This window comes from Staurois parvus, unplaced genomic scaffold (assembly GCF_062004578.1).
Source record: "Staurois parvus isolate SC_StPar_1 unplaced genomic scaffold, SC_StPar_1.0 ptg000333l, whole genome shotgun sequence".
NCBI lineage: Eukaryota > Metazoa > Chordata > Amphibia > Anura > Ranidae > Staurois > Staurois parvus.
Genome location: NW_028318129.1, coordinates 683,450 through 702,019, shown reverse-complemented (window position 1 = coordinate 702,019; position 18,570 = coordinate 683,450). Strand labels below are relative to the sequence as shown.

General features: G+C 56.3%; 5 non-coding genes and 1 pseudogene across 5 annotated transcripts; all 6 read left to right on the top strand.

The window, feature by feature from the left end:
- The first annotated feature begins 2,550 nt into the window (after nucleotides 1–2,550).
- LOC149457211 (5S ribosomal RNA) lies at nucleotides 2,551–2,659 on the top strand (annotated as a pseudogene).
- A 2,762-nt stretch (nucleotides 2,660–5,421) lies between these two features.
- On the top strand, nucleotides 5,422–5,540 carry LOC149457210 (5S ribosomal RNA). Its single transcript, XR_016313668.1, has one exon. It is a non-coding gene; the product is annotated as a 5S ribosomal RNA (ribosomal RNA).
- A 2,762-nt stretch (nucleotides 5,541–8,302) lies between these two features.
- LOC149457209 (5S ribosomal RNA) lies at nucleotides 8,303–8,421 on the top strand. The gene has a single exon (XR_016313719.1). It is a non-coding gene; the product is annotated as a 5S ribosomal RNA (ribosomal RNA).
- Nucleotides 8,422–11,188: 2,767 nt separating this feature from the next.
- Nucleotides 11,189–11,307, top strand: LOC149457208 (5S ribosomal RNA). Its single transcript, XR_016313718.1, has one exon. It is a non-coding gene; the product is annotated as a 5S ribosomal RNA (ribosomal RNA).
- A 2,776-nt stretch (nucleotides 11,308–14,083) lies between these two features.
- LOC149457207 (5S ribosomal RNA) lies at nucleotides 14,084–14,202 on the top strand. The gene has a single exon (XR_016313717.1). It is a non-coding gene; the product is annotated as a 5S ribosomal RNA (ribosomal RNA).
- Nucleotides 14,203–16,961: 2,759 nt separating this feature from the next.
- On the top strand, nucleotides 16,962–17,080 carry LOC149457206 (5S ribosomal RNA). The gene has a single exon (XR_016313715.1). It is a non-coding gene; the product is annotated as a 5S ribosomal RNA (ribosomal RNA).
- The last annotated feature ends 1,490 nt before the right edge of the window (nucleotides 17,081–18,570 follow it).

Here is an 18,570-nt window from a genome sequence, read left to right as displayed (position 1 = left end):
GAAGAGCAAGAAAAAACTCACAAGAAATGCATGGCTAACAAATCAGGCGCTCATTTGCAGCTTCACCAGGGAACACAGGTATCTCACCCCCTTCACCAAACAGGGCTTAGTGCTTGCTGGCAAATCCCTTCTTGGCAATCCCAGAGGTCAGGCGTTACCTGGAGTTGGCCACCAGCTTTGCACACATCTCAGGAGGGATTTTGGCCCACTCCTCTTGGCAGATCCTCTCCAAATCATGAAGGTTTGGCGGCTGACGTTTGGCAACTCCAACTTTCAGCTCCCTCCACAGAGATATTGTCAGCTGGATGAAGGTCTGGAGACTGGCTAGGCCACTCCAGGAGCTTAACGTGCTTCTTCTCCAGCCGCTGCTTTGTTGCCTTGGCCGCGTGTTTTGGCTCCTTGTCATGCTGGAACAGCCACCCGCCATTCATTTTCAATGCCCTGGCTGAGGGGAGAAGGTTCTCGCCCAAGATTTGCCGCTCTGTTGCCCCGTCCATGGTCCCCTTGATGCGGTGCAGTTGTCCTGTCCCCTTAGCAGAAAAACACCCCCAAAGCAGCATATTTCCACCGCCATGTTTGACAGTTGGGATGGTGTTCTTGGGGTCATAGGCAGCATTCCTCGTCCTCCTCCTCCTCCTCCAAACGCGGCGAGTTGAGTTGATGCCAAAGAGCTCCATTTTGGTGGTCTCATTTGACCAGGACACTTTCAACCAGTCCTGCTCTGCCTCATTCAGATGTTCAGTGGCAAACTTCAGACGGGCCTGGACATGTGCTCTCTTGAGCAGAGGGACCTTGCGGGCACTGCGGGATTTCAATCCTCGTCGGCGTAGTGTGTTACCCATTGTTCTCTTGGTGACTGCGGTCCCAGCTGGCCGGAGATCATTGACAAGATCCTCACTCGTAGTTCTGGGATGATGCCTCACTGTTGTCATGATCATTGACACTCCACGAGGGGAGATCTTGCTCGGTGCACCGGTCCTAGGGAGACTGACAGTTGCTTTGTGTTTCTTCCATTTGCGAATGATTGCACCGACTGTTGTCACCTTCTCACTAAGCTGCTTGGCCATAGTTTGGTAGCCCAGTCCAGCCTTGTGTAGGTCTTCGATCCTGTTGCTGACATCCCTGGACAGCTCTTTGGTCTTTGCCGTGGTGGAGGGTTTGGAATCTGATGGTTTGATTGCTCCTGTGGACAGGTGTCTTTTATACAGGTAAGAAAATGAGATTAGCATCTCTCCCTTTAAGAGGCTGCTTCTAATCTCAGCTTGTTACCTGTGTGAAAGACACCTGGGAGCCAGAAATGCTGCTGAATGATAGGGGATGGAATACTTCTTTCCCTCAGGAACATGCGAATCAGTGCATCATTGGTTAGACATGCAGTGCTTTTGAATGTTTTCTTGCTAGTCTGTCTCTCAGTCAATACACCTAGCATTGGATTTTTAGACCGATCGATCATTTGTTTGTGAGCGGGCAAAGATTCAAAATCAGCAGGGGGTGAAATACTCCTTTCCTTCACTGTAGCTCCCCCAAAGTCCTCAGGCCAGCCTAGGCTTTTGTGAGCCCGCTTCCCTTTTGCGGCCCGCTCTTTTCAAAACACGCTGGCTTTCTTCTCTGTGTCCCTCAGGAGCTGGCCACGCATCCAGTCCCCTCCGGCAGCGGAGCAACGCTCAGACGCCACCCCCCAGCCAGCTAGCCCCGTCCTGCATCCCGCTTAGGCTCCACGGCCCAGCCCTTTGCCAGCGCTCTCCTCAGCCGCTTTGGCGCTCTCACGCCTGCTCTCCAGTCGCCTTGCGCCGACACATTCCGCTGCGCTCCCCAGGCCGGGGGACAGCAGCGGGGAAGGCAAGCGCGCCGGCCCCCCAAGCCAGCCAGAAGCAACAGAGCCGCCGAAGGCCACGATACCTGCGCCCTGAGGCGGTTAGAGCGCTGGGCCCGCTGCTGGAGGCAGGGGCCTGAGCGTCAGGGCCCTGTGGTGTGCGCAAGGGGGAGCCGGCCACTGGGGCGGTGAAAAAGAGCGAGGGCCGGAGCGCAAGGAACTGGCGTTTGTAGGCCCCGGTGCCAGCAGGGTCCCTAGCCTTGGTTTGGGTCAGGGGCAGGGAGGCGGGAGCGCTGTGCGGCGCCCCGAGAGGTCTGGCTGGCAAGCGAGCTTGGCCCCTTGCTTTGCGGTGCGCTTTGCGGATGCTGTGTCCAAAGCTTGCTCCCTGCGGCTGGTGTGCTGCTCAGCCCTGCGAGCCAAAGGCTTGAAGTCAGGCCAGGGGAAGGCGGGAAGGAGAAGGAGGAGCGGTTGAGGCCAGGCTGGTGTGGTGTGCTTGTGCGTGAGGAGGTGCGGTCAGGAAGAGGTTAAAGAGGGAGCAAAGCAGCGGGAGGGAGGCAGGGGTTTGAGGAGAGTGAGTGAGAGAGGAGAGACGGGGCGGTGTGTGTCAGTTGTGCCGGTGGGTGAAAAGGAAACAGCATTAGCTGCAGGCGGCTTGTCCTGGGTAGTAGAGCCGAGGAAAGGCGGAGGCCAGGCTGCCCGTGACAAGTAGAAGAGGCTTGAAGGAGAGCCTGAGTACTGCCTACGGCCACACCACCCTGAACGTGCCCGATCTCGGAAGCTAAGCAGGGTCGGGCCTGGTTAGTACTTGGATGGGAGACCGCCTGGGAATACCAGGTGCTGTAGGCTTTTGCTTTTCCTCCAGCAGGGGTCACTCTCCTCCTCCATGGCTCTTTCACATTCACTTTTACCTCCCCGCTCTCCAAGCCCTCCTGCTGCACACCTGCACTCAAGCAAACAACCTTTTCATCCCCTGCTCGTTTGCCAGCTCGGCCCACTCACAAACAAATCAGCCCTCTCAAAATACAATGCTAGCTGCTGCATCGGAACACTCACAGACAGAAGAGCAAGAAAAAACTCACAAGAAATGCATGGCTAACAAATCAGGCGCTCATTTGCAGCTTCACCAGGGAACACAGGTATCTCACCCCCTTCACCAAACAGGGCTTAGTGCTTGCTGGCAAATCCCTTCTTGGCAATCCCAGAGGTCAGGCGTTACCTGGAGTTGGCCACCAGCTTTGCACACATCTCAGGAGGGATTTTGGCCCACTCCTCTTGGCAGATCCTCTCCAAATCATGAAGGTTTGGCGGCTGACGTTTGGCAACTCCAACTTTCAGCTCCCTCCACAGAGATATTGTCAGCCGGATGAAGGTCTGGAGACTGGCTAGGCCACTCCAGGAGCTTAACGTGCTTCTTCTCCAGCCGCTGCTTTGTTGCCTTGGCCACGTGTTTTGGCTCCTTGTCATGCTGGAACAGCCACCCGCCATTCATTTTCAATGCCCTGGCTGAGGGGAGAAGGTTCTCGCCCAAGATTTGCCGCTCTGTTGCCCCGTCCATGGTCCCCTTGATGCGGTGCAGTTGTCCTGTCCCCTTAGCAGAAAAACACCCCCAAAGCAGCATATTTCCACCGCCATGTTTGACAGTTGGGATGGTGTTCTTGGGGTCATAGGCAGCATTCCTCGTCCTCCTCCTCCTCCTCCAAACGCGGCGAGTTGAGTTGATGCCAAAGAGCTCCATTTTGGTGGTCTCATCTGACCAGGACACTTTCAACCAGTCCTGCTCTGCCTCATTCAGATGTTCAGTGGCAAACTTCAGACGGGCCTGGACATGTGCTCTCTTGAGCAGAGTGACCTTGTGGGCACTGCGGGATTTCAATCCTCGTCGGCGTAGTGTGTTACCCATTGTTCTCTTGGTGACTGCGGTCCCAGCTGGCCGGAGATCATTGACAAGATCCTCACTCGTAGTTCTGGGATGATGCCTCACTGTTGTCATGATCATTGACACTCCACGAGGGGAGATCTTGCTCGGTGCACCGGTCCTAGGGAGACTGACAGTTGCTTTGTGTTTCTTCCATTTGCGAATGATTGCACCGACTGTTGTCACCTTCTCACTAAGCTGCTTGGCCATAGTTTGGTAGCCCAGTCCAGCCTTGTGTAGGTCTTCGATCCTGTTGCTGACATCCCTGGACAGCTCTTTGGTCTTTGCCGTGGTGGAGGGTTTGGAATCTGATGGTTTGATTGCTCCTGTGGACAGGTGTCTTTTATACAGGTAAGAAAATGAGATTAGCATCTCTCCCTTTAAGAGGCTGCTTCTAATCTCAGCTTGTTACCTGTGTGAAAGACACCTGGGAGCCAGAAATGCTGCTGAATGATAGGGGATGGAATACTTCTTTCCCTCAGGAACATGCGAATCAGCGCATCATTGGTTAGACATGCAGTGCTTTTGAATGTTTTCTTGCTAGTCTGTCTCTCAGTCAATACACCTAGCATTGGATTTTTAGACCGATCGATCATTTGTTTGTGAGCGGGCAAAGATTCAAAATCAGCAGGGGGTGAAATACTCCTTTCCTTCACTGTAGCTCCCCCAAAGTCCTCAGGCCAGCCTAGGCTTTTGTGAGCCCGCTTCCCTTTTGCGGCCCACTCTTTTCAAAACACGCTGGCTTTCTTCTCTGTGTCCCTCAGGAGCTGGCCACGCATCCAGTCCCCTCCGGCAGCGGAGCAACGCTCAGACGCCACCCCCCAGCCAGCTAGCCCCGTCCTGCATCCCGCTTAGGCTCCACGGCCCAGCCCTTTGCCAGCGCTCTCCTCAGCCGCTTTGGCGCTCTCACGCCTGCTCTCCAGTCGCCTTGCGCCGACACATTCCGCTGCGCTCCCCAGGCCGGGGGACAGCAGCGGGGAAGGCAAGCGCGCCGGCCCCCCAAGCCAGCCAGAAGCAACAGAGCCGCCGAAGGCCACGATACCTGCGCCCTGAGGCGGTTAGAGCGCTGGGCCCGCTGCTGGAGGCAGGGGCCTGAGCGTCAGGGCCCTGTGGTGTGCGCAAGGGGGAGCCGGCCACTGGGGCGGTGAAAAAGAGAGAGGGCCGGAGCGCAAGGAACTGGCGTTTGTAGGCCCCGGTGCCAGCAGGGTCCCTAGCCTTGGTTTGGGTCAGGGGCAGGGAGGCGGGAGCGCTGTGCGGCGCCCCGAGAGGTCTGGCTGGCAAGCGAGCTTGGCCCCTTGCTTTGCGGTGCGCTTTGCGGATGCTGTGTCCAAAGCTTGCTCCCTGCGGCTGGTGTGCTGCTCAGCCCTGCGAGCCAAAGGCTTGAAGTCAGGCCAGGGGAAGGCGGGAAGGAGAAGGAGGAGCGGTTGAGGCCAGGCTGGTGTGGTGTGCTTGTGCGTGAGGAGGTGCGGTCAGGAAGAGGTTAAAGAGGGAGCAAAGCAGCGGGAGGGAGGCAGGGGTTTGAGGAGAGTGAGTGAGAGAGGAGAGACGGGGCGGTGTGTGTCAGTTGTGCCGGTGGGTGAAAAGGAAAGAGCAGTAGCAGCAGGCGGCTTGTCCTGGGTAGTAGAGCCGAGGAAAGGCGGAGGCCAGGCTGCCCGTGACAAGTAGAAGAGGCTTGAAGGAGAGCCTGAGTACTGCCTACGGCCACACCACCCTGAACGCGCCTGATCTCGTCTGATCTCGGAAGCTAAGCAGGGTCGGGCCTGGTTAGTACTTGGATGGGAGACCGCCTGGGAATACCAGGTGCTGTAGGCTTTTGCTTTTCCTCCAGCAGGGGTCACTCTCCTCCTCCATGGCTCTTTCACATTCGCTTTTACCTCCCCGCTCTCCAAGCCCTCCTGCTGCACACCTGCACTCAAGCAAACAACCTTTTCATCCCCTGCTCGTTTGCCAGCTCGGCCCACTCACAAACAAATCAGCCCTCTCAAAATACAATGCTAGCTGCTGCATCGGAACACTCACAGACAGAAGAGCAAGAAAAAACTCACAAGAAATGCATGGCTAACAAATCAGGCGCTCATTTGCAGCTTCACCAGGGAACACAGGTATCTCACCCCCTTCACCAAACAGGGCTTAGTGCTTGCTGGCAAATCCCTTCTTGGCAATCCCAGAGGTCAGGCGTTACCTGGAGTTGGCCACCAGCTTTGCACACATCTCAGGAGGGATTTTGGCCCACTCCTCTTGGCAGATCCTCTCCAAATCATGAAGGTTTGGCGGCTGACGTTTGGCAACTCCAACTTTCAGCTCCCTCCACAGAGATATTGTCAGCCGGATGAAGGTCTGGAGACTGGCTAGGCCACTCCAGGAGCTTAACGTGCTTCTTCTCCAGCCGCTGCTTTGTTGCCTTGGCCGCGTGTTTTGGCTCCTTGTCATGCTGGAACAGCCACCCGCCATTCATTTTCAATGCCCTGGCTGAGGGGAGAAGGTTCTCGCCCAAGATTTGCCGCTCTGTTGCCCCGTCCATGGTCCCCTTGATGCGGTGCAGTTGTCCTGTCCCCTTAGCAGAAAAACACCCCCAAAGCAGCATATTTCCACCGCCATGTTTGACAGTTGGGATGGTGTTCTTGGGGTCATAGGCAGCATTCCTCGTCCTCCTCCTCCTCCTCCAAACGCGGCGAGTTGAGTTGATGCCAAAGAGCTCCATTTTGGTGGTCTCATCTGACCAGGACACTTTCAACCAGTCCTGCTCTGCCTCATTCAGATGTTCAGTGGCAAACTTCAGACGGGCCTGGACATGTGCTCTCTTGAGCAGAGTGACCTTGTGGGCACTGCGGGATTTCAATCCTCGTCGGCGTAGTGTGTTACCCATTGTTCTCTTGGTGACTGCGGTCCCAGCTGGCCGGAGATCATTGACAAGATCCTCACTCGTAGTTCTGGGATGATGCCTCACTGTTGTCATGATCATTGACACTCCACGAGGGGAGATCTTGCTCGGTGCACCGGTCCTAGGGAGACTGACAGTTGCTTTGTGTTTCTTCCATTTGCGAATGATTGCACCGACTGTTGTCACCTTCTCACTAAGCTGCTTGGCCATAGTTTGGTAGCCCAGTCCAGCCTTGTGTAGGTCTTCGATCCTGTTGCTGACATCCCTGGACAGCTCTTTGGTCTTTGCCGTGGTGGAGGGTTTGGAATCTGATGGTTTGATTGCTCCTGTGGACAGGTGTCTTTTATACAGGTAAGAAAATGAGATTAGCATCTCTCCCTTTAAGAGGCTGCTTCTAATCTCAGCTTGTTACCTGTGTGAAAGACACCTGGGAGCCAGAAATGCTGCTGAATGATAGGGGATGGAATACTTCTTTCCCTCAGGAACATGCGAATCAGCGCATCATTGGTTAGACATGCAGTGCTTTTGAATGTTTTCTTGCTAGTCTGTCTCTCAGTCAATACACCTAGCATTGGATTTTTAGACCGATCGATCATTTGTTTGTGAGCGGGCAAAGATTCAAAATCAGCAGGGGGTGAAATACTCCTTTCCTTCACTGTAGCTCCCCCAAAGTCCTCAGGCCAGCCTAGGCTTTTGTGAGCCCGCTTCCCTTTTGCGGCCCACTCTTTTCAAAACACGCTGGCTTTCTTCTCTGTGTCCCTCAGGAGCTGGCCACGCATCCAGTCCCCTCCGGCAGCGGAGCAACGCTCAGACGCCACCCCCCAGCCAGCTAGCCCCGTCCTGCATCCCGCTTAGGCTCCACGGCCCAGCCCTTTGCCAGCGCTCTCCTCAGCCGCTTTGGCGCTCTCACGCCTGCTCTCCAGTCGCCTTGCGCCGACACATTCCGCTGCGCTCCCCAGGCCGGGGGACAGCAGCGGGGAAGGCAAGCGCGCCGGCCCCCCAAGCCAGCCAGAAGCAACAGAGCCGCCGAAGGCCACGATACCTGCGCCCTGAGGCGGTTAGAGCGCTGGGCCCGCTGCTGGAGGCAGGGGCCTGAGCGTCAGGGCCCTGTGGTGTGCGCAAGGGGGAGCCGGCCACTGGGGCGGTGAAAAAGAGCGAGGGCCGGAGCGCAAGGAACTGGCGTTTGTAGGCCCCGGTGCCAGCAGGGTCCCTAGCCTTGGTTTGGGTCAGGGGCAGGGAGGCGGGAGCGCTGTGCGGCGCCCCGAGAGGTCTGGCTGGCAAGCGAGCTTGGCCCCTTGCTTTGCGGTGCGCTTTGCGGATGCTGTGTCCAAAGCTTGCTCCCTGCGGCTGGTGTGCTGCTCAGCCCTGCGAGCCAAAGGCTTGAAGTCAGGCCAGGGGAAGGCGGGAAGGAGAAGGAGGAGCGGTTGAGGCCAGGCTGGTGTGGTGTGCTTGTGCGTGAGGAGGTGCGGTCAGGAAGAGGTTAAAGAGGGAGCAAAGCAGCGGGAGGGAGGCAGGGGTTTGAGGAGAGTGAGTGAGAGAGGAGAGACGGGGCGGTGTGTGTCAGTTGTGCCGGTGGGTGAAAAGGAAACAGCAGTAGCAGCAGGCGGCTTGTCCTGGGTAGTAGAGCCGAGGAAAGGCGGAGGCCAGGCTGCCCGTGACAAGTAGAAGAGGCTTGAAGGAGAGCCTGAGTACTGCCTACGGCCACACCACCCTGAACGCGCCCGATCTCGTCTGATCTCGGAAGCTAAGCAGGGTCGGGCCTGGTTAGTACTTGGATGGGAGACCGCCTGGGAATACCAGGTGCTGTAGGCTTTTGCTTTTCCTCCAGCAGGGGTCACTCTCCTCCTCCATGGCTCTTTCACATTCGCTTTTACCTCCCCGCTCTCCAAGCCCTCCTGCTGCACACCTGCACTCAAGCAAACAACCTTTTCATCCCCTGCTCGTTTGCCAGCTCGGCCCACTCACAAACAAATCAGCCCTCTCAAAATACAATGCTAGCTGCTGCATCGGAACACTCACAGACAGAAGAGCAAGAAAAAACTCACAAGAAATGCATGGCTAACAAATCAGGCGCTCATTTGCAGCTTCACCAGGGAACACAGGTATCTCACCCCCTTCACCAAACAGGGCTTAGTGCTTGCTGGCAAATCCCTTCTTGGCAATCCCAGAGGTCAGGCGTTACCTGGAGTTGGCCACCAGCTTTGCACACATCTCAGGAGGGATTTTGGCCCACTCCTCTTGGCAGATCCTCTCCAAATCATGAAGGTTTGGCGGCTGACGTTTGGCAACTCCAACTTTCAGCTCCCTCCACAGAGATATTGTCAGCCGGATGAAGGTCTGGAGACTGGCTAGGCCACTCCAGGAGCTTAACGTGCTTCTTCTCCAGCCGCTGCTTTGTTGCCTTGGCCGCGTGTTTTGGCTCCTTGTCATGCTGGAACAGCCACCCGCCATTCATTTTCAATGCCCTGGCTGAGGGGAGAAGGTTCTCGCCCAAGATTTGCCGCTCTGTTGCACCGTCCATGGTCCCCTTGATGCGGTGCAGTTGTCCTGTCCCCTTAGCAGAAAAACACCCCCAAAGCAGCATATTTCCACCGCCATGTTTGACAGTTGGGATGGTGTTCTTGGGGTCATAGGCAGCATTCCTCGTCCTCCTCCTCCTCCTCCAAACGCGGCGAGTTGAGTTGATGCCAAAGAGCTCCATTTTGGTGGTCTCATTTGACCAGGACACTTTCAACCAGTCCTGCTCTGCCTCATTCAGATGTTCAGTGGCAAACTTCAGACGGGCCTGGACATGTGCTCTCTTGAGCAGAGGGACCTTGCGGGCACTGCGGGATTTCAATCCTCGTCGGCGTAGTGTGTTACCCATTGTTCTCTTGGTGACTGCGGTCCCAGCTGGCCGGAGATCATTGACAAGATCCTCACTCGTAGTTCTGGGATGATGCCTCACTGTTGTCATGATCATTGACACTCCACGAGGGGAGATCTTGCTCGGTGCACCGGTCCTAGGGAGACTGACAGTTGCTTTGTGTTTCTTCCATTTGCGAATGATTGCACCGACTGTTGTCACCTTCTCACTAAGCTGCTTGGCCATAGTTTGGTAGCCCAGTCCAGCCTTGTGTAGGTCTTCGATCCTGTTGCTGACATCCCTGGACAGCTCTTTGGTCTTTGCCGTGGTGGAGGGTTTGGAATCTGATGGTTTGATTGCTCCTGTGGACAGGTGTCTTTTATACAGGTAAGAAAATGAGATTAGCATCTCTCCCTTTAAGAGGCTGCTTCTAATCTCAGCTTGTTACCTGTGTGAAAGACACCTGGGAGCCAGAAATGCTGCTGAATGATAGGGGATGGAATACTTCTTTCCCTCAGGAACATGCGAATCAGTGCATCATTGGTTAGACATGCAGTGCTTTTGAATGTTTTCTTGCTAGTCTGTCTCTCAGTCAATACACCTAGCATTGGATTTTTAGACCGATCGATCATTTGTTTGTGAGCGGGCAAAGATTCAAAATCAGCAGGGGGTGAAATACTCCTTTCCTTCACTGTAGCTCCCCCAAAGTCCTCAGGCCAGCCTAGGCTTTTGTGAGCCCGCTTCCCTTTTGCGGCCCGCTCTTTTCAAAACACGCTGGCTTTCTTCTCTGTGTCCCTCAGGAGCTGGCCACGCATCCAGTCCCCTCCGGCAGCGGAGCAACGCTCAGACGCCACCCCCCAGCCAGCTAGCCCCGTCCTGCATCCCGCTTAGGCTCCACGGCCCAGCCCTTTGCCAGCGCTCTCCTCAGCCGCTTTGGCGCTCTCACGCCTGCTCTCCAGTCGCCTTGCGCCGACACATTCCGCTGCGCTCCCCAGGCCGGGGGACAGCAGCGGGGAAGGCAAGCGCGCCGGCCCCCCAAGCCAGCCAGAAGCAACAGAGCCGCCGAAGGCCACGATACCTGCGCCCTGAGGCGGTTAGAGCGCTGGGCCCGCTGCTGGAGGCAGGGGCCTGAGCGTCAGGGCCCTGTGGTGTGCGCAAGGGGGAGCCGGCCACTGGGGCGGTGAAAAAGAGCGAGGGCCGGAGCGCAAGGAACTGGCGTTTGTAGGCCCCGGTGCCAGCAGGGTCCCTAGCCTTGGTTTGGGTCAGGGGCAGGGAGGCGGGAGCGCTGTGCGGCGCCCCGAGAGGTGTGGCTGGCAAGCGGGTGTAGGCCCCTTGCTTTGCGGTGCGCTTTGCGGCTGCTGTGTCCAATGCTTGCTCCCTGCGGCTGGTGTGCTGCTCAGCCCTGCGAGCCAAAGGCTTGAAGTCAGGCCAGGGGAAGGCAGGTAGGAGAAGGAGGAGCAGTTGAGGCCAGGCTGGTGTGGTGTGCTTGTGCGTGAGGAGGTGCGGTCAGGAAGAGGTTAAAGAGGGAGCAAAGCAGCGGGAGGGAGGGAGGCAGGGGTTTGAGGAGAGTGAGTGAGAGAGGAGAGACGGGGCGGTGTGTGTCAGTTGTGCCGGTGGGTGAAAAGGAAACAGCAGTAGCAGCAGGCGGCTTGTCCTGGGTAGTAGAGCAGAAGAAAGGCGGAGGCCAGGCTGCCCGTGACAAGTAGAAGAGGCTTGAAGGAGAGCCTGAGTACTGCCTACGGCCACACCACCCTGAACGCGCCCGATCTCGTCTGATCTCGGAAGCTAAGCAGGGTCGGGCCTGGTTAGTACTTGGATGGGAGACCGCCTGGGAATACCAGGTGCTGTAGGCTTTTGCTTTTTTTTTTTTTTTTTTGCAGCAGGGGTCACTCTCCTCCTCCATGGCTCCTCTTTCACATTCACTTTTACCTCCCCGCTCTCCAAGCCCTCCTGCTGCGCACCTGCACTCAAGCAAACAACCTTTTCATCCCCTGCTCGTTTGCCAGCTCGGCCCACTCACAAACAAATCAGCCCTCTCAAAATACAATGCTAGCTGCTGCATCGGAACACTCACAGACAGAAGAGCAAGAAAAAACTCACAAGAAATGCAAGGCTAACAAATCAGGCGCTCATTTGCAGCTTCACCAGGGAACACAGGTATCTCACCCCCTTCACCAAACAGGGCTTAGTGCTTGCTGGCAAATCCCTTCTTGGCAATCCCAGAGGTCAGGCGTTACCTGGAGTTGGCCACCAGCTTTGCACACATCTCAGGAGGGATTTTGGCCCATTCCTCTTGGCAGATCCTCTCCAAATCATGAAGGTTTGGCGGCTGACGTTTGGCAACTCCAACTTTCAGCTCCCTCCACAGAGATATTGTCAGCCGGATGAAGGTCTGGAGACTGGCTAGGCCACTCCAGGAGCTTAACGTGCTTCTTCTCCAGCCGCTGCTTTGTTGCCTTGGCCGCGTGTTTTGGCTCCTTGTCATGCTGGAACAGCCACCCGCCATTCATTTTCAATGCCCTGGCTGAGGGGAGAAGGTTCTCGCCCAAGATTTGCCGCTCCGTTGCCCCGTCCATGGTCCCCTTGATGCGGTGCAGTTGTCCTGTCCCCTTAGCAGAAAAACACCCCCAAAGCAGCATATTTCCACCGCCATGTTTGACAGTTGGGATGGTGTTCTTGGGGTCATAGGCAGCATTCCTCGTCCTCCTCCTCCTCCTCCAAACGCGGCGAGTTGAGTTGATGCCAAAGAGCTCCATTTTGGTGGTCTCATCTGACCAGGACACTTTCAACCAGTCCTGCTCTGCCTCATTCAGATGTTCAGTGGCAAACTTCAGACGGGCCTGGACATGTGCTCTCTTGAGCAGAGGGACCTTGCGGGCACTGCGGGATTTCAATCCTCGTCGGCGTAGTGTGTTACCCATTGTTCTCTTGGTGACTGCGGTCCCAGCTGGCCGGAGATCATTGACAAGATCCTCACTCGTAGTTCTGGGATGATGTCTCACTGTTGTCATGATCATTGACACTCCACGAGGGGAGATCTTGCTCGGTGCACCGGTCCTAGGGAGACTGACAGTTGCTTTGTGTTTCTTCCATTTGCGAATGATTGCACCGACTGTTGTCACCTTCTCACTAAGCTGCTTGGCCATAGTTTGGTAGCCCAGTCCAGCCTTGTGTAGGTCTTCGATCCTGTTGCTGACATCCCTGGACAGCTCTTTGGTCTTTGCCGTGGTGGAGGGTTTGGAATCTGATGGTTTGATTGCTCCTGTGGACAGGTGTCTTTTATACAGGTAAGAAAATGAGATTAGCATCTCTCCCTTTAAGAGGCTGCTTCTAATCTCAGCTTGTTACCTGTGTGAAAGACACCTGGGAGCCAGAAATGCTGCTGAATGATAGGGGGTGGAATACTTATTTCCCTCAGGAACATGCGAATCAGCGCATCATTGGTTAGACATGCAGTGCTTTTGAATGTTTTCTTGCTAGTCTGTCTCTCAGTCAATACACCTAGCATTGGATTTTTAGACCGATCGATCATTTGTTTGTGAGCGGGCAAAGATTCAAAATCAGCAGGGGGTGAAATACTCCTTTCCTTCACTGTAGCTCCCCCAAAGTCCTCAGGCCAGCCTAGGCTTTTGTGAGCCCGCTTCCCTTTTGCGGCCCGCTCTTTTCAAAACACGCTGGCTTTCTTCTCTGTGTCCCTCAGGAGCTGGCCACGCATCCAGCCCCCTCCGGCAGCGGAGCAACGCTCAGACGCCACCCCCCAGCCAGCTAGCCCCGTCCTGCATCCCGCTTAGGCTCCACGGCCCAGCCCTTTGCCAGCGCTCTCCTCAGCCGCTTTGGCGCTCTCACGCCTGCTCTCCAGTCGCCTTGCGCCGACACATTCCGCTGCGCTCCCCAGGCCGGGGGACAGCAGCGGGGAAGGCACGCGCGCCGGCCCCCCAAGCCAGCCAGAAGCAACAGAGCCGCCGAAGGCCACGATACCTGCTCCCTGAGGCGGTTAGAGCGCTGGGCCCGCTGCTGGAGGCAGGGGCCTGAGCGTCAGGGCCCTGTGGTGTGCGCAAGGGGGAGCCGGCCACTGGGGCGGTGAAAAAGAGCGAGGGCCGGAGCGCAAGGAACTGGCGTTTGTAGGCCCCGGTGCCAGCAGGGTCCCTAGCCTTGGTTTGGGTCAGGGGCAGGGAGGCGGGAGCGCTGTGCGGCGCCCCGAGAGGTCTGGCTGGCAAGCGAGCTTGGCCCCTTGCTTTGCGGTGCGCTTTGCGGATGCTGTGTCCAAAGCTTGCTCCCTGCGGCTGGTGTGCTGCTCAGCCCTGCGAGCCAAAGGCTTGAAGTCAGGCCAGGGGAAGGCGGGAAGGAGAAGGAGGAGCGGTTGAGGCCAGGCTGGTGTGGTGTGCTTGTGCGTGAGGAGGTGCGGTCAGGAAGAGGTTAAAGAGGGAGCAAAGCAGCGGGAGGGAGGCAGGGGTTTGAGGAGAGTGAGTGAGAGAGGAGAGACAGGGCGGTGTGTGTCAGTTGTGCCGGTGGGTGAAAAGGAAACAGCAGTAGCAGCAGGCGGCTTGTCCTGGGTAGTAGAGCCGAGGAAAGGCGGAGGCCAGGCTGCCCGTGACAAGTAGAAGAGGCTTGAAGGAGAGCCTGAGTACTGCCTACGGCCACACCACCCTGAACGCGCCCGATCTCGTCTGATCTCGGAAGCTAAGCAGGGTCGGGCCTGGTTAGTACTTGGATGGGAGACCGCCTGGGAATACCAGGTGCTGTAGGCTTTTGCTTTTCCTCCAGCAGGGGTCACTCTCCTCCATGGCTCTTTCACATTCGCTTTTACCTCCCCGCTCTCCAAGCCCTCCTGCTGCACACCTGCACTCAAGCAAACAACCTTTTCATCCCCTGCTCGTTTGCCAGCTCGGCCCACTCACAAACAAATCAGCCCTCTCAAAATACAATGCTAGCTGCTGCATCGGAACACTCACAGACAGAAGAGCAAGAAAAAACTCACAAGAAATGCATGGCTAACAAATCAGGCGCTCATTTGCAGCTTCACCAGGGAACACAGGTATCTCACCCCCTTCACCAAACAGGGCTTAGTGCTTGCTGGCAAATCCCTTCTTGGCAATCCCAGAGGTCAGGCGTTACCTGGAGTTGGCCACCAGCTTTGCACACATCTCAGGAGGGATTTTGGCCCACTCCTCTTGGCAGATCCTCTCCAAATCATGAAGGTTTGGCGGCTGACGTTTGGCAACTCCAACTTTCAGCTCCCTCCACAGAGATATTGTCAGCCGGATGAAGGTCTGGAGACTGGCTAGGCCACTCCAGGAGCTTAACGTGCTTCTTCTCCAGCCGCTGCTTTGTTGCCTTGGCCGCGTGTTTTGGCTCCTTGTCATGCTGGAACAGCCACCCGCCATTCATTTTCAATGCCCTGGCTGAGGGGAGAAGGTTCTCGCCCAAGATTTGCCGCTCTGTTGCCCCGTCCATGGTCCCCTTGATGCGGTGCAGTTGTCCTGTCCCCTTAGCAGAAAAACACCCCCAAAGCAGCATATTTCCACCGCCATGTTTGACAGTTGGGATGGTGTTCTTGGGGTCATAGGCAGCATTCCTCGTCCTCCTCCTCCTCCTCCAAACGCGGCGAGTTGAGTTGATGCCAAAGAGCTCCATTTTGGTGGTCTCATTTGACCAGGACACTTTCAACCAGTCCTGCTCTGCCTCATTCAGATGTTCAGTGGCAAACTTCAGACGGGCCTGGACATGTGCTCTCTTGAGCAGAGGGACCTTGCGGGCACTGCGGGATTTCAATCCTCGTCGGCGTAGTGTGTTACCCATTGTTCTCTTGGTGACTGCGGTCCCAGCTGGCCGGAGATCATTGACAAGATCCTCACTCGTAGTTCTGGGATGATGCCTCACTGTTGTCATGATCATTGACACTCCACGAGGGGAGATCTTGCTCGGTGCACCGGTCCTAGGGAGACTGACAGTTGCTTTGTGTTTCTTCCATTTGCGAATGATTGCACCGACTGTTGTCACCTTCTCACTAAGCTGCTTGGCCATAGTTTGGTAGCCCAGTCCAGCCTTGTGTAGGTCTTCGATCCTGTTGCTGACATCCCTGGACAGCTCTTTGGTCTTTGCCGTGGTGGAGGGTTTGGAATCTGATGGTTTGATTGCTCCTGTGGACAGGTGTCTTTTATACAGGTAAGAAAATGAGATTAGCATCTCTCCCTTTAAGAGGCTGCTTCTAATCTCAGCTTGTTACCTGTGTGAAAGACACCTGGGAGCCAGAAATGCTGCTGAATGATAGGGGATGGAATACTTATTTCCCTCAGGAACATGCGAATCAGTGCATCATTGGTTAGACATGCAGTGCTTTTGAATGTTTTCTTGCTAGTCTGTCTCTCAGTCAATACACCTAGCATTGGATTTTTAGACCGATCGATCATTTGTTTGTGAGCGGGCAAAGATTCAAAATCAGCAGGGGGTGAAATACTCCTTTCCTTCACTGTAGCTCCCCCAAAGTCCTCAGGCCAGCCTAGGCTTTTGTGAGCCCGCTTCCCTTTTGCGGCCCGCTCTTTTCAAAACACGCTGGCTTTCTTCTCTGTGTCCCTCAGGAGCTGGCCACGCATCCAGTCCCCTCCGGCAGCGGAGCAACGCTCAGACGCCACCCCCCAGCCAGCTAGCCCCGTCCTGCATCCCGCTTAGGCTCCACGGCCCAGCCCTTTGCCAGCGCTCTCCTCAGCCGCTTTGGCGCTCTCACGCCTGCTCTCCAGTCGCCTTGCGCCGACACATTCCGCTGCGCTCCCCAGGCCGGGGGACAGCAGCGGGGAAGGCAAGCGCGCCGGCCCCCCAAGCCAGCCAGAAGCAACAGAGCCGCCGAAGGCCACGATACCTGCGCCCTGAGGCGGTTAGAGCGCTGGGCCCGCTGCTGGAGGCAGGGGCCTGAGCGTCAGGGCCCTGTGGTGTGCGCAAGGGGGAGCCGGCCACTGGGGCGGTGAAAAAGAGCGAGGGCCGGAGCGCAAGGAACTGGCGTTTGTAGGCCCCGGTGCCAGCAGGGTCCCTAGCCTTGGTTTGGGTCAGGGGCAGGGAGGCGGGAGCGCTGTGCGGCGCCCCGAGAGGTCTGGCTGGCAAGCGAGCTTGGCCCCTTGCTTTGCGGTGCGCTTTGCGGATGCTGTGTCCAAAGCTTGCTCCCTGCGGCTGGTGTGCTGCTCAGCCCTGCGAGCCAAAGGCTTGAAGTCAGGCCAGGGGAAGGCGGGAAGGAGAAGGAGGAGCGGTTGAGGCCAGGCTGGTGTGGTGTGCTTGTGCGTGAGGAGGTGCGGTCAGGAAGAGGTTAAAGAGGGAGCAAAGCAGCGGGAGGGAGGCAGGGGTTTGAGGAGAGTGAGTGAGAGAGGAGAGACGGGGCGGTGTGTGTCAGTTGTGCCGGTGGGTGAAAAGGAAACAGCAGTAGCAGCAGGCGGCTTGTCCTGGGTAGTAGAGCCGAGGAAAGGCGGAGGCCAGGCTGCCCGTGACAAGTAGAAGAGGCTTGAAGGAGAGCCTGAGTACTGCCTACGGCCACACCACCCTGAACGCGCCCGATCTCGTCTGATCTCGGAAGCTAAGCAGGGTCGGGCCTGGTTAGTACTTGGATGGGAGACCGCCTGGGAATACCAGGTGCTGTAGGCTTTTGCTTTTCCTCCAGCAGGGGTCACTCTCCTCCTCCATGGCTCTTTCACATTCACTTTTACCTCCCCGCTCTCCAAGCCCTCCTGCTGCACACCTGCACTCAAGCAAACAACCTTTTCATCCCCTGCTCGTTTGCCAGCTCGGCCCACTCACAAACAAATCAGCCCTCTCAAAATACAATGCTAGCTGCTGCATCGGAACACTCACAGACAGAAGAGCAAGAAAAAACTCACAAGAAATGCATGGCTAACAAATCAGGCGCTCATTTGCAGCTTCACCAGGGAACACAGGTATCTCACCCCCTTCACCAAACAGGGCTTAGTGCTTGCTGGCAAATCCCTTCTTGGCAATCCCAGAGGTCAGGCGTTACCTGGAGTTGGCCACCAGCTTTGCACACATCTCAGGAGGGATTTTGGCCCACTCCTCTTGGCAGATCCTCTCCAAATCATGAAGGTTTGGCGGCTGACGTTTGGCAACTCCAACTTTCAGCTCCCTCCACAGAGATATTGTCAGCCGGATGAAGGTCTGGAGACTGGCTAGGCCACTCCAGGAGCTTAACGTGCTTCTTCTCCAGCCGCTGCTTTGTTGCCTTGGCCACGTGTTTTGGCTCCTTGTCATGCTGGAACAGCCACCCGCCATTCATTTTCAATGCCCTGGCTGAGGGGAGAAGGTTCTCGCCCAAGATTTGCCGCTCTGTTGCCCCGTCCATGGTCCCCTTGATGCGGTGCAGTTGTCCTGTCCCCTTAGCAGAAAAACACCCCCAAAGCAGCATATTTCCACCGCCATGTTTGACAGTTGGGATGGTGTTCTTGGGGTCATAGGCAGCATTCCTCGTCCTCCTCCTCCTCCTCCAAACGCGGCGAGTTGAGTTGATGCCAAAGAGCTCCATTTTGGTGGTCTCATCTGACCAGGACACTTTCAACCAGTCCTGCTCTGCCTCATTCAGATGTTCAGTGGCAAACTTCAGACGGGCCTGGACATGTGCTCTCTTGAGCAGAGTGACCTTGTGGGCACTGCGGGATTTCAATCCTCGTCGGCGTAGTGTGTTACCCATTGTTCTCTTGGTGACTGCGGTCCCAGCTGGCCGGAGATCATTGACAAGATCCTCACTCGTAGTTCTGGGATGATGCCTCACTGTTGTCATGATCATTGACACTCCACGAGGGGAGATCTTGCTCGGTGCACCGGTCCTAGGGAGACTGACAGTTGCTTTGTGTTTCTTCCATTTGCGAATGATTGCACCGACTGTTGTCACCTTCTCACTAAGCTGCTTGGCCATAGTTTGGTAGCCCAGTCCAGCCTTGTGTAGGTCTTCGATCCTGTTGCTGACATCCCTGGACAGCTCTTTGGTCTTTGCCGTGGTGGAGGGTTTGGAATCTGATGGTTTGATTGCTCCTGTGGACAGGTGTCTTTTATACAGGTAAGAAAATGAGATTAGCATCTCTCCCTTTAAGAGGCTGCTTCTAATCTCAGCTTGTTACCTGTGTGAA